The sequence below is a fragment of the Bubalus bubalis genome, chromosome 3, assembly GCF_019923935.1.
Source record: "Bubalus bubalis isolate 160015118507 breed Murrah chromosome 3, NDDB_SH_1, whole genome shotgun sequence".
Lineage (NCBI taxonomy): Eukaryota > Metazoa > Chordata > Mammalia > Artiodactyla > Bovidae > Bubalus > Bubalus bubalis.
The window spans coordinates 165035127-165053864 of NC_059159.1; the positions used below are offsets into that span (position 1 = coordinate 165035127).

Below are 18738 nucleotides of genomic sequence, written 5' to 3' on the forward strand. Positions count from 1 at the left end.
GTCTTTTCCAATGAGTCAACTCTTCGCATGAGGTGGCCAAAGTACCGGAGTTTCAGCTTCAGCATCATTCCTTCCAAAGAAATCCCAGGGCTGATCTCCTTCAGAATGGACTGGTTGGATCTCCTTGCAGCCCAAGGGACTCTCAAGAGTCTTCCCCAACACCACAGTTCAAAAGCATCAATTCTTCAGCGCTCAGCCTTCTTCATAGTCCAACTCTCACATCCATACATGACCACAGGAAAAACCATAGCCTTGACTAGACGGACCTTTGTTGGCAAAGTAATGTCTCTGCTTTTGAATATGCTCTCTAGGTTGGTCATAACTTTGCTTCCAAGGAGTAAGCGTCTTTTAATTTCATGGCTGCAGTCACCATCTGCAGTGATTTTGGAGCCCAAAAAGATAAAGTCTGACACTGTTTCCACTGTTTCCCCATCTATTTCCCATGAAGTGATGGGACCAGATGCCATGATCTTCGTTTTCTGAATGTTGAGCTTTAAGCCAGCTTTTTCACTCTCCTCTTTCACTTTCATCAAGAGGCTTTTTAGTTCCTCTTCACTTTCTACCATAAGGGTGGTGTCATCTGTATATCTTAGGTTATTGATATTTCTCCCGGCAATCTTGATTCCAGCTTGTGCTTCTTCCAGCCCAGCGTTTCTCATGATGATCTAGTATAGGCCAGATAGAAGCTGACCAGGAAAAAGATATGAGGTAGAGAGGCAGTGTTTGTTAAGCTGCTGTTATTTCTACTGTTACTGTTATTGTCAGTTATTGTCACTCTCTTAGGGCTTCCCTAAGTGGGAAAGTGGGAAAAGAACCCGCTAGTGGTAAAGAACCCGCCTGCCAATTCAGGAGATGGAGGAGAGGCAAGTTCGATCCCTGGATAGGGAAGATCCCCTGGAGGAGGGCATGGCAACCCACTCCAGTATTCTTGCCTGGAAAATCCCCCTGGACAGAAGAGCCTAGTGGGCCACAGTCCGTAGAGTTGCAGAGTCGAACATGACTGACACGACTTAGCACACACGCTGGTCTCTCTTAGGTTTATAAATCTTTCATATCATCTTCCAGGTTGGGCCTAACTAACAATATTACAGGGCTAGATGCTCTTGGACAGGTACTGTTCTGTTAGTGTGACCTCTCTTCATTTGTTCACTTACTCAGCATATATCTGTTGGTTACCTCCTATATGGTTCAGTTCAGTTCAGTGGCTCAGTCGCATCCAACTCTGCCACCTCATGAACTGAAGCACACCAGGCTTCCCTGTCCATCACCAACTCCCGGAGTTTACTCAAACTCATGCCCATTGAGTCAGTGATGCCATCCAACCATTTCATCCTCTGTCGTCCGCTTCTCCTCCCACCTTCAATCTTTCCCAGCATCAGGGAGTAAGCTCTTCGCATCAGGTGGCCAAAGTATTGGGGTTTCAGCTTCAACATCAGTCCTTCTAATGAATATTCAGGACTGACTTCCTTTAGGATGGGCTAGATCTCTTTTCAGAGCTCCAGTACTCTTGCCTGGAGAATCCCATGGAGGGAGGGCTGCAGTCCATGGGGTCGCATCTGCTATACACTAGGTACCAATTCATATGATTTTAGGTGGAGAGGGGAGATATTTATTTCTATTGTACTCATCAAATCAGTTCAAAGCAGGATTGGCTTCCATGACATGTGAGTTCCAGTCCTCTCCAGCCCGTGGGTCTCCATACCACATACCGAGCAGGATACCTTGTCCTCTTCTCTGAGACTCCATCACTAAAAGAAGGGCTCACAGATCTCAGTGGCCCTCTTCACACCCAGGTTCCATCTCCCCGTGTCTCTTGCCTCCAGCTTGCCTTTGCCATCAGCCATCCTGCAGCAGGATGGGCCTTCACAGCGTTTAGACTTGACCCTGGGCAGCCAGTGGCCAAAATTGGAAGGCTGCTGGGGACCCCTGCCTGAGCACAGCACTTGGGTCCCTTGGGCCCGAGACCCCCACGACCCAGCCCCTGCTCACTCCTCCCCTGAGGCCCTCTGCCCCCCTGCCACCTCTGGAATGCGCTTAGTCGCTCAGTCCTGTCTGACTCTTTGTGACCCCTTGGGTTATAGCCCGTCAGGCTCCTCTGTCCATGAGTGGGCTGCCGCTTCGTCCTCCCGGGGATCGGCCCTAATCAGAGATTGAACCTGCATCTCCTGCATCTCTTGCACTCCCAGCGGATTCTTTACCTCTAAGCCACCTGGGAAGCCCGCCACCTCTGGAAGCTGAGCTCTAATTAGGAAAGAGTCTGTGTGCCAGGGCTTCTCTGACCCTCAGGCAGTTGGGCGGAGGCCATTAACATGCAAATCAAGGATGCGCCTGTGGGGCCCCGCCTCCCCCAGGCATCCCAACGTGTTTTCCCCGAGAAGAGCTTTGGGCTGCTTTGTTCTGGTTCAGTGCCAGCAGAGAATGCCTTGCCGGCAATCCAGTGCAAAGCCAGGCTGAAGCCCAGCCAGGCTGAGTCGGGATTAAAGGATTGACTCCATAGAGAGAAATTAAGCGTCATGATCTGCGCAGTTCACAGTGCTGCTGATAAGGGGGATCAACCTCGAATAACACCAATCTCATTAAGAGGCTGCTGAATGGCATAGAGTAATTCCCGCTAATAAACTTCCTTTCTGTGCGGTAGGAAAACCTGCCTGGTCCCTGGTGACAGTTTAGGAGTGGGGTTTGGCAGCAGTGATACTGACGGTAGCTAACACTTAGTGAGCAATTACTGTGTGTCGGGCCTGGTTATAGCATCAAGGCTCCTCAGTAAGCTGGCTAGCATTATCATCCCCATTATACAGATGAGGAAACTGAGGCTCAGAGAACGTAATCGCTGGCCCAGAGTTGCATGACTCATAAGAGTAATACCTAACATCGTTTGAGTTCTTACATATTAGCTCATTTGATCTTCAGAAGTCCCTCTGAGTTAAGTGTTCCAATTAGCTCTCCTTCATAGAAGATGGAAGCACCTATTGTGGGCAGGAAAGTGTCAATTAAAAAATATTTATCAGGGACTTGCCTAGTGGCCCAGTGGTTAAGAATCCATACTTCCACTCCTGGGGACACAGGTTTGATCCCTGGTTTGGGAACTAAGATCCCCCATGCTGTTCAGCACTGCAAAGAAAAAAAAACCACAATTTATCAATAAGAAAATTGTTAGCCCTGTCCAACAGCTAATGATTTAAATAATGATACAATATTTAATAAGCATAAGCTATTCCCGTAATGTTTTGCCTCCAGAATGCAATAGGTCATTCCCTCAACTGCTATCAGTAGGGGAGATGCTCTGCTTTTTAAAATTTTTCCAAGCTGTAGTGCTGTATTGCTTGTTTGTGTTTAGAAGTGTGCATTATGCAGTTCATTTTAGTATGCTGTTTCTATGTGGTTTATTTTTTTGTTCTTTTCATAAAATGTGTGAATTATAAAATAAAATGACTAAGTAACTTGCCCAAGGCTCTACAACCACTGAATCAGACTATGATTCTGACCCTCTCATGAACTCAGCAGCCAGGTGCCCTCTTCAGCAGAGCGGTTGGGGTGCAGGATTAGGGATGGGGGAAGCCTCTCAGAGGTCATCCCTTCTGGCCTCTTTTCAGCTAAGTATGGCCTGGGGACTTGCCTAGCAGGCAAATATATTGGCAGCTCAGAGTGGTAGGATGTGGGAATGGCCACACTGAACTTCTGGGCCCTTTGAGGGCTTACCTAATCACCTTTCTGGGTGTCAGTCTTCTCATCTGTAAAGTGGGTTCATCACCATTCTCCAGAGCCTGGGTGAGATGATGCATGTAAAATACTGAGGACTGTGGCTCATTCTAAAATAAGACCAAATAATACAAGTTTTTCCTTTTCCATCCGCTGCTGGAAACAACTGCTTTCTCCTTCTGGCAACTGGTCCCTCCCTGGGAGACATTCTTTATTCCAGTTTTGCGTCCAGTCCTTTGCAGATGTGTATATCTGTTCATGTGTGAACATGTGTATCTGTGATACATGGGAATAGCCACACTGAATAAACCTTGTTTCCAGCTCAAGCTATAAATCAGACCATTCGCAGAGCATTTACCGAGTGCCTCACCCATTCAGCAGCATTATCTACGACATAAGGAGAAAAAAGGTTTTTAATCAACCATACTAGACATCGTTATCAAATTTGAGGTTGAGTAATACGGGCTTCCCTTGTGGCTCAGAGGGTAAAGCATCTGCCTGCAGTGCAGGAGACCTAGGTTTGATCCCTGGGTCGGGAAGATGCCCTGGAGAAGGAAAGGGCAACCCACTCCAGTACTCTTGCCTGGAGAATCCCAAGAACGGAGGAGCCTGGTAGGCTATAGTCCATGGGGTTGTAAAGAGTCCGACACAACTGAGTGACTTCACTTTCACTTTCAGTCCCGATTCCAAGACTTGCAGAAAGGCAGAGAATGAGGAAACCACCCTGCAACCATAATCTCACTACTCAAAGCCAACCACCGTTCCTCTTTTAATGGTTTCTTTTCAGTCTATTTTAAAATTAGATTTATTTATAATTTACATAAATAAGATTCACCAATTTTAAGAGTTCTGTTTGATAGGTTTTGATAAATGTATAGTCATTTAACCACCATCATAAGCTGTATAATGTATAATATATAATGTTACTATTGACCCAAAAAGTTCCCTTCGCAGCAGGTCCCTTTCCCAGACCCTCACGCTGGCACACCGTCTGCTTTCTTTGGTTATAGTTTCGGGAATTTTGTGTGCATGCGTTCATCGTTGCTTAAGTCGTGTCCTACTCTGTTGGACCCTATGGACTGTACAGCCTGCCAGGCTCCGCTGTCCATGGGGTTCTCCAAGCAAGAATACTGGAGTGAATTGCCATTTCCTCTTCCAGTGTAATCTTCCTGACCCAGGGATTGAACCCATGTCTCCTGAGTCTTCTGCATTGGCAGACAGGTTCTTTACCACTAGTGCCATTTGGGAAGCCTGCAATTTTGTATAAATAGATTATATATTTATTCTCTTGTGTCTGACTTGGGTGTCTGACTTCTTTCACTTAGCATACTTTCGAGACTCATTCATATTCTATGATACTAGTCTTTTAATTTCTGAGTAGTATTTTATTGTCTGGATATACCATAGTTTGTTTACCTGTTCCCAGGCTTCCCTGGTAGCTCAGAGGTTAAAGCATCTGCCTACAATGCGGGAGACCTGAGTTTGATCCCTAGGTTGGGAAGATCCCCTGGAGAAGGAAATGGCAACCCACTCCAGTACTCTTGCCTGAAGAATCCCATGGACAGAGGAGCCTGGCGGGCTACAGTCCATGGGGTGGCAAAGAGTCGGACACAACTGAGAGACTTCACTTCACTTCCCCCAACTGATGGACTTTTAGGCTATCTCCAGTTTGGAGCTATTACGAATAAAGCTGCTGTGAATGTCCAAGTGCAAGTCCCTATGTAGACATGTTTTTAACTACTACGTAGATACCTAGGAGTGGAAATTCTGGGTCATACAGTCAGTCTACAGTTAACCTTTTGAAGAGCTTCCCCATTTCACTAACGTGCACCATTTTCACATTCCCACCAACAGTGTATGAGGGGTCCAGCTTCTCCACATCCTTGATAACGCTTGTTATTATCTGACTGGTTATAGCCATTCTGATGCATTAAGTCAGGGTTCCCCAACCTCTAGCATCTAATGCCTGGTGGTCTGAGGTGGAACTGGTATATATAATAATAATAATAATAATAATAGAAATAAAGTGCACAGTAAATGCAGTCCCCACCCCAGTCCATGGAAAAATTGTCTTCTATGAAACTGACCCCTGGTGCCAAAAACCTTAGGGACTGCTACATTAAGTGAGAGGTTTCCCCAGTGCTTCAGTGGTAAAGAATCTGCCTGCAGTGCAGGAGCCAAAGGAGATGTGGGTTCAATCCTTGGGTCGAGAACATCCCCAGAGGAGGGCATGGCAACCCATTCCAGTATTCTTGCCTGGAAAATCCTGTAGACAGAGGATCCTGGCGGGCTACAATCCATAGGGTCACAAAGAGTCAGACATGACCTAAGCGACTTAACACACACACACATTAACTGATATCTCATTGTTATTTTAATCTGTGTATTATTGTTGTTCAGTCACTCAGTCGTGTCTGACTCTACAACTCCATGGACTGCAACACACCAGGCTTCCCTGCCATTCACCATCTCCCAGAGCTTGTCCAAACTCAACTTGCATTGAGTCAGTGATGCCATCCAACAACCGTCTCATCCTCTGTCGTCTTCTCCTCCTCCTGTCTTCAATCTTTCCCAGCATCGGGCTCTTTTCTAATGAGTAGGCTCTTCACATCAGGTGGCCAAAGTATTGGAGCTTCCAATGAACTGAAGCTTCCACTTTCATTCTAGTCCTTCCAGTGAATATTCTGGATTGCTTTTCTTTAAGATTGACTAATTTGAGTTCCTTGCAGTCCAGGGGACTCTTAAGAGTCTTCTCTAACACCACAGTTCAAAAGCACCAATTCTTTGGTGCTCAACCTTCTTTATGGTCCCACTCTCACATCCATACATGAGTACTAGAAAAATATAGCTTTGACTCTAGGGATCTTTGATGGCAAAGTAATGTCTCCACTTTTTAATATGCTGTCTAGGTTTGTCATAGCTTTTCTTCCAAGGAGCAAGCATCTTTTAATTTCATGGCTGCAGTTACCATCTGCAGTGATTTTGGAGCCCAAGAATATAAAGTCCGTCACTGTTTCCATTGTTTCCCCATCTGTTTGCCTTGAAGTCATGGGACCAGATGCCATGATCTTAGTTTTTTGAATGTTGAGTTTTAAGCCAGCTTTTTCACTCTCCTCTTGTACCTTCTTGAAGAGGCTCTTTAGTTCCTCTTTGCTTTCTGCCATAAGGGTGGTATCATCTGCATATCTGAGGTTATTGATATTTTCCCCTGCAATCTTGATTCCAGTTTGTGCTTCATCCAGCCCAGCATTTCACATGATATATTCTGCATATAAGTTAAATAAGCAGGGTGACAGTATACAGACTTGGCGTATTCCGTTCCCAATTTGGAACCAGTCCGTTGTTTCATGTCCAGTTCTAACTGTTGGCTTCTTGACCTGCATACAGATTTCTCAGGAGGCAGGTAAGATGGTCTGGTATTCCCATCTGTTTAAGAATTTTCCAGTTTGTTGTGATTCACACAGTTAAAGGCTTTAGCGTAGTCAGTGAAGCAGAAGTAGATGTTTTTTGGAATTCTCTTTCTTTTTCTGTGATCCAACAGATGTTCGCAATTTGATCTCCGGCTCCTCTGCCTTTTCTAAATCCAGCTTCAGCATCTGGAAGTTCTCAGTTCACGTTCTGTTGAAGCCTAGCTTGGAGAATTTTGAGTGTTACTTCGCTAGTGTGTGAGATGAGTGCAACTGTGAGATAGTTTGAACATTCTTTGGCATTGCCTTTCTTTGAGATTGGAATGAAAACTGACCTTTTCCAGTCCTGTGGCCTCTGCTGAGATTTCCAAATTTGCTGGCATATAGAGTGCAACAGTTTAACAGCATCATGTTTTAGGATTTGAAATAGCTCAGCTGGAATTCCATCACCTCCACTAGCTCTGTTTGTAGTGATGCTTCCTAAGGCTCACTTGACTTCACACTCTAGGATATCTGGCTCTAGGTCAGTCACACCATCTTGGTTATCTGGGTCATGAAGATCTTTTTTGTATAGTTCTTCTGTGTATTCTTGCCACCTCTTCTTGGCATCTTCTGCTTCTGTTAGGTCCATACCATTTGTCCTTTATTGAGCCCATCTTTGCATAAAATGTTTCCTTGGTATCTCTAATTTTCTTGAGATCTCTCATCTTTCCCATTCTGTTGTTTTCCTCTATTTCTTTGCATTGATCGCTGAAGCAAGCTTTCTTATCTCTCCTTGCTATTCTCTGGAACTCTGCATTCAGATGGGTGTATCTTTCCTTTTCTGTGTATTCCTGATGACAAATGATGTTTAACATTTTTTTAATGTGCTTATTGGCCACTTAAGTATCTCCTTTGGAGAAATGTCAGTTCAAATCCTTTGCCCATTTTTTAATTGGGTGTTTTGGGGTTTTTTTTTTATTACTGAGTTGTAAGAGATAATTTTATCTCTGTAGATACATGAGGCCTCTATAGATAGATGATTTACAAATATCTTCTCCCATTCTGTAGGTTGTCTTTTCACTTTCTTGATGCTGTCCTTTGAAGCATGAAAGTTTTTGATGAAGACTTTTTTTCATTGTTTGTGCTTTTGATGTCATGTGTAAGAAATCACTGCCTGATCAATGGTCACAAAGACTTAACTCCTGTTTTCTTGTAAGAGTTTTCTAGTTTTGGCTCTTAGATTTAGGCCCATATTCCATTTTGTGTTAATTTTTGTATGTGGTGTGAGGTAGGGGTTAAACTTCATTCTTTTGCATGTGTATATCCAGTTTTCCCAGCTCAGCTTTTTGAAAGGACTATTCATTTCCCTGTCGCATTGTCCTGGCACCTTTGTCGAAAATCAGTTCATTGAAAATTTGAGGGTTTATTTTTGGATTCTAAATTCTGTTTCATTGGTCTGTATGTCTATTTTTGTGCCAGTACCACACTATCTGGATTACCATGGCTTTATAGTAGCTTTGAAATCAGGAAGTCTAAGCTCTCCAGCCTTGCTCATTTTTAAGAGTGCTTGGCTCTTCTGCATAAACTTTAGGATCAACTTGTCAATATCTGCAAAAAAAGACAGCAGTATAGGGATTGGGTTGAATCTGGATCAATTTAGGGAGAATTGCTATTTTAACAATATTGTCTTCTTATCTATGAAAATGGAATGCCTTTTTATTTATGCCTTCTTTGAATTTTTCAAACATGTTTTTAGTTTAAGTGTACAATCTTATTTTATAATTTATTCCTAAGTATTTTACTCAAAGATGGAGAAGCTCTATACAGTCAGCAAAAACAAGACCAGGAGCTGACTGTGGCTCAGATCATGAACTCCTTATTGCCAAATTCAGACTGAAATTGAAGAAAGTAGGGAAAACCACTAGACCATTCAGGTATGACCTAAATCAAATCCCTTATGATTATACAGTGGAAGTGAGAAATAGATTTAAGGGCCTAGATCTGATAGATAGAGTGCCTGATGAACTATGGAATGAGGTTCGTGACATTGTACAGGAGACAGGGATCAAGACCATTCCCATAGAAAAGAAATGCAAAAAAGCAAAATGGTTGTCTGGGGAGGCCTTACAAATAGCTGTGAAAAGAAGAGAAGCAAAAAGCAAAGGAGAAAAGGAAAGATATAAACATCTGAATGCAGAGTTCCAAAGAATAGCAAGAAGAGATAAGAAAGCCTTCTTCAGCGATCAATGCAAAGAAATAGAGGAAAACAACAGAATGGGAAAGACTAGGGATCTCTTCAAGAAAATCAGAGATACCAAAGGAACATTTCATGCAAAGATGAGCTCGATAAAGGACAGAAATGGTATGGACCTAACAGAAGCAGAAGATATTAAAAAGAGATGGCAAGAATACACAGAAGAACTGTCCAAAAAAGATCTTCACAACCCAGATAATCACGATGGTGTGATCACTGACCTAGAGCCAGACATCCTGGAATGTGAAGTCAAGTGGGCCTTAGAAAGCATCACTACGAACAAAGCTAGTGGAGGTGATGGAATTCCAGTTGAGCTATTCCAAATCCTGAAAGATGATGCTGTGAAAGTGCTACACTCAATATGCCAGCAAATTTGGAAAACTCAGCAGTGGCCACAGGACTGGAAAAGGTCAGTTTTCATTCCAATCCCAAAGAAAGGCAATTTTGCCAAAGAATGCTCAAACTACCACACAATTGCACTCATCTCACACGCTAGTAAAGTAATGCTCAAAATTCTCCAAGCCATATGTGAACCATGAACTTCCAGATGTTCAAGCTGGTTTTAGAAAAGGCAGAGGAACCAGAGATCAAATTGCCAACATCCTCTGAATCATGGAAAAAGCAAGAGAGTTCCAGAAAAACATCTATTTCTGCTTTATTGACTATGCCAAAGCCTTTGACTGTGTGGATCACAATAAACTGTGGCAAATTCTGAAAGAGATGGGAATACCAGACCACCTGATCTGCCTCTTGAGAAATTTGTATGCAGGTCAGGAAGCAACAGTTAGAACTGGACATGGAACAACAGACTGGTTCCAAATAGGAAAAGGAGTTCGTCAAGGCTGTATATTGTCACCCTGTTTATTTAACTTATATGCAGAGTACATCATGAGAAACGCTGGGCTGGAAGAAACACAAGCTGGAATCAAGATTGCCAGGAGAAATATCAATAACCTCAGATATGCAGATAACACCACCCTTATGGCAGAAAGTGAAGAGGAACTAAAAAGCCTCTTGATGAAGGTGAAAGTGGAGAGTGAAAAAGTTGGCTTAAAGCTCAACATTCAGAAAACGAAGATCATGGCATCTGGTCCCACCGCTTCATGGGAAATAGATGGGGAAACAGTGGAAACAGTGTCAGACTTTATTTTTCTGGGCTCCAAAATCACTATAGATGGTGACTGCAGCCATGAAATTAAAAGACGCTTACTCCTTGGAAGGAAAGTTATGTCCAACCTAGATAGCATATTCAAAAGCAGAGACATTACTTTGCCAACAAAGGTCCGTCTAGTCAAGGCTATGGTTTTTCTTGTGGTCATGTAGGGATGTGAGAGTTGGACTGTGAAGAAGGCTGAGCATCGAAGAATTGATGCTTTTGAACTGTGGTGTTGGAGAACTCTTGAGAGTCCCTTAGACTGCAAGGAGATCCAACCAGTCCATTCTGAAGATCAGCCCTGCGATTTCTTTGGAAGGAATGATGCTAAAGCTGAACTCCAGTACTTTGGCCACCTCACGCGAAGAGTCGACTCATTGGAAAAGACTCTGATGCTGGGAGGGATTGGGGGCAGGAGGAGAAGGGGATGACAGAGGATGAGATGGCTGGATGGCATCACTGACTCGATGGACGTGAGTCTGAGTGAACTCCGGGAGTTGGTGATGGACAGGGAGGCCTGGCGTGCTGCGATTCATGGGGTCGCAAAGAGTCGGACACGACTGAGCGACTGATCTGATCTGATCTCATCTGATTTTACTCTTTTAGAAGCTATTGTAAATGGAATTATTTCCTTACTTTAATTTTTGGAGTGTTCATTGCTAATGTACAGAAGTATAATTTCTTTAATATGTTGATCTTGTATCTTAAAGTCTTGATGAACTTATTTACAAGTTCTAATAGTTGTGTATCTGTGTTTTCCATAGGCTTTTCTATACACACAATGATGTAGTCTGTCATCTATAAATAGAGATTATTTTACTTCTTCCGTTCATCTGGATGCCCTTTCTCTTTGTTTTTCTTTCTTTCTTTTTTTCTAATTGCCCTGACTGGAACCTCGAATGCATGTTGAATAAAAGAGTGTTCATTTTTACCTTGTTCCTGATCTTAAGAGGAAAGTTTTTAATGTTTAACCATTAAGTATAATGTTAGCAATGGGTTTTTCATAGATGCCCTTTATCGGTTGAAAAATTCCCTTCAATTCCTAGTTTGTTGAGTGTTTTTATCATGAAAGAGTATTGAAGTGAAGTGAAGTGGCTCAGTCGTGTCCGACCTCTTTGCGACCCCATGGACTATAGCCTACCAGGCTCCTCCATCCATGGGATTTTCCAGGCGGGAGTACTGGAGTAGGTTGACATTTCCTTCTCCAGGGTTTCTTCCCAACCCAGGAATTGAACCCAGGTCTCCCGCATTTTAGGCAGACTCTTTACCATCTGAGCCACCAGGGAAGAGTATTGCATTTTGTCAAATAATTTTCCAGCATCAATTAAAATGATCAGGTAATTTTTGTCCTTTATTCTATTAATATGGTATTGATTTCTGTATGTTGAACCAACCTGTATTCCTGGAATAAATGCTGCTTGGTCATAGGGTATAACCTGTTGTATGTGTTGTTGGATTTGGTTAGCTGTATTTTTTTGAGGATGTTTGTATCTATAGTCAAAAGGCATAGTGGGCATAGTTTCTTTTCTTGTGACTTCTTAGTCTGGATTTGGTATCAGAATAATACCTGCCTCATAGAATGAATTGAGAAGTGTTCCCTCCTATTTTCAGAAGCATTTGTGAAAAGTTCTTTAACATATGATAGAATTCATCAATGAAGTCATCTGAGCCTGGGCTTTCCTTTGCTTTTCTTTTTTATGGTCAATACTTTGATTACTAATTCAGTTTCTGTATAGATAATATCCAGATTTTCTGCTGCTTATATCGGTTTTCGTAGTTTATGTTTTCTAGGAACTTGTCTGTTTCATCCAGGTTGTCTAATTGGTTGGAATACTACTGTTCATAGTATTTCCTTATAAATAATCCTTTTTATTTCTATCAGATCAGTAAACTTAAGGGTTCTTTTAGATGTCCTTTATCAAGTTGAAAAAGTTGCCTTCTCTTCCTAGCTTGCTGACATTTTGTATCATGGGTGGGTATTGGATTTTATCACATTTATAGTGCATTTTATCTATGGAGATAAAATGATTTTTCTTAATTTTTTTTCTGTCTTAGTATAGGAAATTGCACCGATTGGTTTTCTTTTATTAACTATCCCACTTCTGGAATTAACTTTGCTTATTCATGATGTGCTATTATTTTTATTTTTTATTTTATCCCATATGGCTTGTGGGATATTAGTTCCCAAACCAGGGATTGAACCCAGGGCACAGCAGTGAAAGTTCTGAGTCCTAACTTCTGGACCACCAGGGAACTTCCATGATGTGTTATTATTTTTATATATTGCTATATTTAATTTGCTAATATTTTGTTAAGCATTTTGTGTATATGTTGAGGGATATTGGTCAGTAGTTTCTTTTCTAAAAAAAAAAAATTATTTATGTACTTATTTGGCAGCTCCTGGTCTTAGTTGAGGCAAACAGGACCTTCCAGCAGGATTTTGTAGTTGAGGCATGCAAACTCTTAGTTGCCGCAAGTAGAATCTAGTTCGTTGACCAGAGATTGAATCTGGGGTCCCCCTGCACTGGGCGTGGGGAGTCTTAGCCACTGGACCACCAGGGAAGTCCCTGTACTTTCTTTTCTTATAAATTTTTCTTTAGTTTTGGATTGAGGTAATGACTGCCTTGTAAAATGAATTGGGAAATGATCTTTCCTCTTCTGATTTTTGGGAGAATTTGTTTGGAATCTATATTATTCCTTCCTTAAATATTTGGTCAAACTTTGCAGTCAACTCATGCGGGACTTTTCTTTATGGAAAATTATGTGAGCTATGATCTGAATTTCTTAATAATTACAGAACTTGAGATATTTAGGTTACCTATTTCTTCTGAAGTGAACTTAGATACTTTATATTTTTGGGTTTTTTTTTTTTTGCCTCTCTTAAATGGTTGAATTTATTGGCAGAAAGTTGTTCATAATCATTTTTAAAATATTTATTTGTTTGGCTGCATCAGGTCTTAGGTGCAGCCCGTAGGCTCTTTAGTTGTGTGCAGTCTCCAGAGTGCTAGAGCTCAGTAGTTACAGCGTGCGGGGCTTCTCTAGTTGCAGTGCTTGGGCTTAGTTACCCCATCGCAGGTGGGATCTTATTTCTCCGACCAGGGGTCAAACCTGTGTCCCCTGCATTAGAAGGTGGATTCTTAAGAACTGGACCACCAGGGAAGTCCCCATAATCATGTCCCCATTAATCCCTTTAATATGTGTAGCATCTGTAGTGATGTCTCCCTCTTTTATTCCTACTACTAATAATTTGCATTCCTCTCTTTTCTTTTTTTAATCTTTCTTATTAGAGGGTTATCAATTTTACTGATTTCTACCAAGAATTAGCTTTTAGTTTGATTTCTATTGTGTTTATCCATTTTCTGTTTCATTCATTTCTGCTTTTATCTGTATTATTTCCTTCTGTTTATCTTAGTCTCAACTTACTCTTTAAACTTAGTCTTTAGATCTCTTAGTGTTGAAGCTTTGTGACACTGATTTTAAACCTTTATTCTTTTCTAATAAAACTTTTAATGTTATAAATAACATTCATTTAGATGTATCCACAAATTTTGAAACCTGAGGTTTGCATGTTTTAGTATTCAGTTCAAAGCATTTTCTGACCTCCCTAATATTTCTTTGGCCTCTGAGTTACTTACAAGTGTGATGTTTAATATTCAAATAGTTGAAATATTTCCAAATATCTTTTTGTTATTGATTTCCAATTTAATTCAGTTATGGTCAGAGACTATACTTTATATGGTTTCGTAGGTTTGGTTTGCTGTTTCTTGTCCAGTTTTCTCAGCTTTTGCTTCATGTAATTTTGATGCTCTGTACTTGCACACAGCACAGGATCATTATGTGTTCTTGGTGATTTGACTTCTTTACCATTATGCAGGGCCTCTCGTTTCCCCTGGTCATATTTCTGTTCTGAGGTCTGTTTTCTCTGTAATACTACCACATGCATGTCCTACCTTCTCTTCATTACTATTTGTGGAGTATGCCTTTATTTAACCTTTTACTTTCAACTTATTCATGTCTTTATATTTAAATAGATTTCTTATAGATAGCATAGAGTGGATTCTTGGGGGTTTTTTTAGTATGACATTCTCTAACTTTTATTTGGAATGTGGAGATCATATCATTTACATTTAATATGATTTCAGTATTACTGGGTTTAAATCTACCATTTTCCTATTTGTTTACTGTTTAATTTGTTCTTTCTTCCTTTTTCTCTTAATTTGTTTGCCTTATTTTGAAATGAGAATTTTTTATTATTCCATTTTTATCTCTACCATGGATTTATTAACAGTAATTCTTTGGGTGTTTTTAATGATTTATTTCAGTTTTACACTATACATTTCTAACATTAAATCTACCTTCAAAGGATATTAGCCCCCTTTGTATATTGTGTGAAAAACTTTCAACAAAATCTTCTATATCACCTTCCTAATCTTTCTATTCTTGTTGCCATACAGTTTATTACTACTTGTAATTACCACAATTCATTGTTACTATTTTCCAATGAGCAGTCAGTTACCTTGCTAAAGAGATTAAAAATGTGGGAAAACATCTTTTATGTTCATATATATACAGTTGCCAGTACTCTTCTTTTCTTTCTGTAGATCCAGATTCTTATTTGGTATCATTTTTTTTTTAATACCTAAAGAACTTCTTTTAGCATTTCTTATAGTTGCAGGTCTGATTTTTTTTCCCTTATTTATTTCCATTTGCGAAAGATAGTATCACTGGATTTAGAGTTTTATTATTTTATTTTAAAAATATTTTTGTAGTTTTTTAATTGAATTATAACCAATTTATAATGTTGCTTTAGTTTCAGGTGTGCAGCATAGGGATTCAGTTATACGTACATACGTATCTATTTTCTAGATTCTTTCCCTTATAGGTTATTATACAATATTAAATATAATTATCTGTGTTATACAGTGGGTCCTTGTTGTTTATCTACTTTACATATATTAGTGTATATATATTAATCTCAAACTCATAATTTATCCCTCCTTCCTTTTTCCCTTTGGTAACCATAAGTTTGTTTTATATGTTGTGGGTCTATTTCTGTTTTGTATATAAGTTTATTTGTATCCTTTTTTTGTTTGTTTTTTTAGATTCCACATGTAAGTGACATCATATGGTATTTGTCATTGTCTGGCTTACTTCACTTAGTATGATCATCTCATAAGGCCTTCCATGTTGCTGCAAACGGCATTATTTCATTTTTTTTAATATTTATTTATTTGGCTGTACAGGGTCTAAGTTGCATGTGGGATCCAGTTCCCCGAGCAAGGATTGAACTTGGGCTCCCTCCATCAGGAGCATGGAGTCTTAGCCATCGGACCACACCACAGGAAGTCCCTCATTCTTTTTTATAGCTGAGTAATATCCCAATAAATATAATTTATAGCAATTGCATTATGATATCTTCTTTATCCATTCATCTAGGGCAGCCCTTAGAATTTTAGATTGAAATTCTCCTTTAACTTTGTTCTGTTGCCTGCTGGGTCTGTTATTCTTATTTTTGTTCACCTGTACTTAATTTTTCCTCTTCTCTGGCTGTTCCTGTCATTGGTTTTCAACAATTTTATTATGATACTGTGCCTTGGTGGCGTTTTCTTTGAGTTAGTTGAGCTTTTAGAACTTGATTTTATGGTTTTCATCTAATTGGGAAAAATTCTGGCCGTTTCTTCAAATATTATTTCTGCCTCACCCCCTTTTTCTGGGACTCCAATTTATATGTGTGTTAAACTGCTTAATATTGTCCATACTCCATTTATTTATTTACAACCTTTTACCCAGTCTGGTTTTCATTGGACATTTTTTTTTGCTCTGTCTCAAACTTCACTGATTTTTTTTTAATTCTGTGGCAGCTAATTAGTTTTTATCCCATACAGTGTATTTTTCCTATAGCACTTATTTTTATATTCAGAAGTTCCACTTGAGTGTAGTTTAGTTTGCTCTTTTTTACATCTCCCATTTCTCTCCTTATGATATTCATGTTTCCCTTCATATCTTGAGCATATTTATGATGTTTACAACTTCTGTTGTAAGGTTCTTATTGGCTAAATATATCATCTCTGTCCTTCCTAGGTCTGTTTCTATTGATTAGGTTTTGGTTTTTTTTTCTGGTTATAGGTCATATTTGCCTACTATTTTGAATGTCCGGTACTGATTAGATGAATGACATTGTGAATTTCATATTGTTTGGTGCTGGTTTTTTTTATTTTTTAGAGAGTATTAAACTTGGCTTACAGTTTTTTAAGTTTGGAATCACTTTAATACATTTGAGGCTTGTTCTTAAAATGTATTAGGGCAGATCTAGGGCAGCGCTTAATCTATGGCTAATTTAGCTGCATAATAAAGGGACTGTCCAGGGCTTCTCAGGTGGCACTAATGGTAAAGCAGCAGCAGCCGATGCAGGAGGCACAGGAGACATGGGTTTACTCCCTGGGTTGGGAAGATCCCCTGGAGGAGGGCATGGCAACGCACTCCAGTATTCTTGCCTGGAAAATTCCATGGACAGAGGAGCTGACTGAAGTGACATAGCATATACGCACGCATACAAGGGGAGTGTCCAATTTCTTGTGCATTGAGGCTGGTCTCTCCATTCTGGTTGAGGGAACCCAGGTGACTTCCCCAATGGGGTAGCCCTAGGAATTATCATCCTACTACATTTTAATGATTTTTCCCCCATTCCTGTGGAATTTGGTCATGTGTATTGGGCTTCCCAGGTGGCTCAGTGATGAAGAATTCACCTGTCAAGGCAGGAGATGCAGGTTTGATCCCTGGTCAGGAAGATCCCCTAGAGAAGGAAATTGCATCCCACTCCAGTATTCTTGACGGGGAGATCCCATGGACAGAAAAGCCTGGCAGGCTACAGTCCATGGGGTCGCAAAAGAGTCAGACACAGCTTATTGTCTAAACAGAAATAGGCAGATTAGTTTCATCAAAGACTCCAGGGAACCCCCTACAATCTCCAGAGCTCTCTCTTTCTGACACTTCCTCTGCCTTAGTACTTTTCCCTGTAAATTCTAGCTGTCTCTGCCTGAGTTTCGATCTCTGTCTCTTAAAGGTGACCACTGTGTTTGTTCAATTCCCTGCCTCCAGGCAGTAAGCAGGGCAGTCAGAGAGCGCACCACATTTGCTGCTTTTTCTGGGCTCACACCCCGGGTTGCCTGTTTGAAAGCAATTGTATCATGATCGGTAGTTGTTTGCAGCTGGAGAGCAGTTCCTCTGGTAGGGCATCCTTAATGGGCAGAAGTGAAAGTCCCCTCTCCATATATTTTGATGCATAAATCTGTTCATTCTTTGACTTGTGAGCTTAAAGTGCATATCTCTAAAAATACATATGAAATTCTGATTAGAATTATCTTATGCATTTTCACATTTCTCCAGGGTACACAGCCACCTTTCTAGTGGCTGCAAAATATTCCTTGAATGCCCATCCCAGAGTCTTCTAGCTGGCTGACTGTGAATATGTAGAAGTTGGAGAAGTCTCTTTTCTAGGTATGGAAATTCTGGCCTTGACCTCTAAGGTCTGGTGCCTTAAATTGAGAAGAAAGGAAGAACAATGTCTGGCAATGCTGAACAGAGGCCACTGACCCACTGATAGCCTCAGGCTGTGGATTCTACCTGTCAGATGATGTCTCAAGGAAGTACACCCACAACAACAATAGACGAGCACGGAAGAACAATATTAGAATATTGGGCAAGCAGGTCCATAGCAGAATAGTCATACTGGAAATGGCACAGCCCTGAAACTCAGGACTTAGGGTGTAGTTAACAATAGGTAAAGTATGGTGCAGTAAAAGATGGTATGGCCATTTCTGATGGCAAATATGTAACTCAGATGATTTCTACTCAGAAACAGTTCTACAAAAATGTCAAGAAGTGACCGTGCATAGAAGAGTATGGCATGTGCCCATTACTACCAGTGTATATGTACAGGTTAACAAAAATTAGGGGAATTCATGGAGGACGCACCCAGGACGGCTGGGCTGTCCGTCCCAGCTCTGCAGCTGGTTTTCTGTGTGATCCCGAGCAAATCCTTTCCTGCGTGTGCTCTTCACTTTCACCTTCTGCATGTAACGAGGGGGCTGCAAATTGTATACTTTATGTCATGCAGGGCTTTGCTTTTGTTGTGTTCATCTAATTAAGTTTTTAGTAAATACACTAAAAAGACAAAAAGACACACTTCAAAGAAGCAAGAGTGTGAGATGCTTTCTGCCTCTTGGGGTGTTATGGGCACCCCC

The 18738-nt window shown here is 40.7% G+C and overlaps 1 protein-coding gene across 20 annotated transcripts in view; it reads left to right on the forward strand.

Annotated features, from left to right (window-relative positions):
* Nucleotides 1–18738, forward strand: part of ZNF618 (zinc finger protein 618) — a 204947-nt gene that overhangs the window by 177253 nt on the left and 8956 nt on the right. The window lies entirely within an intron of this gene.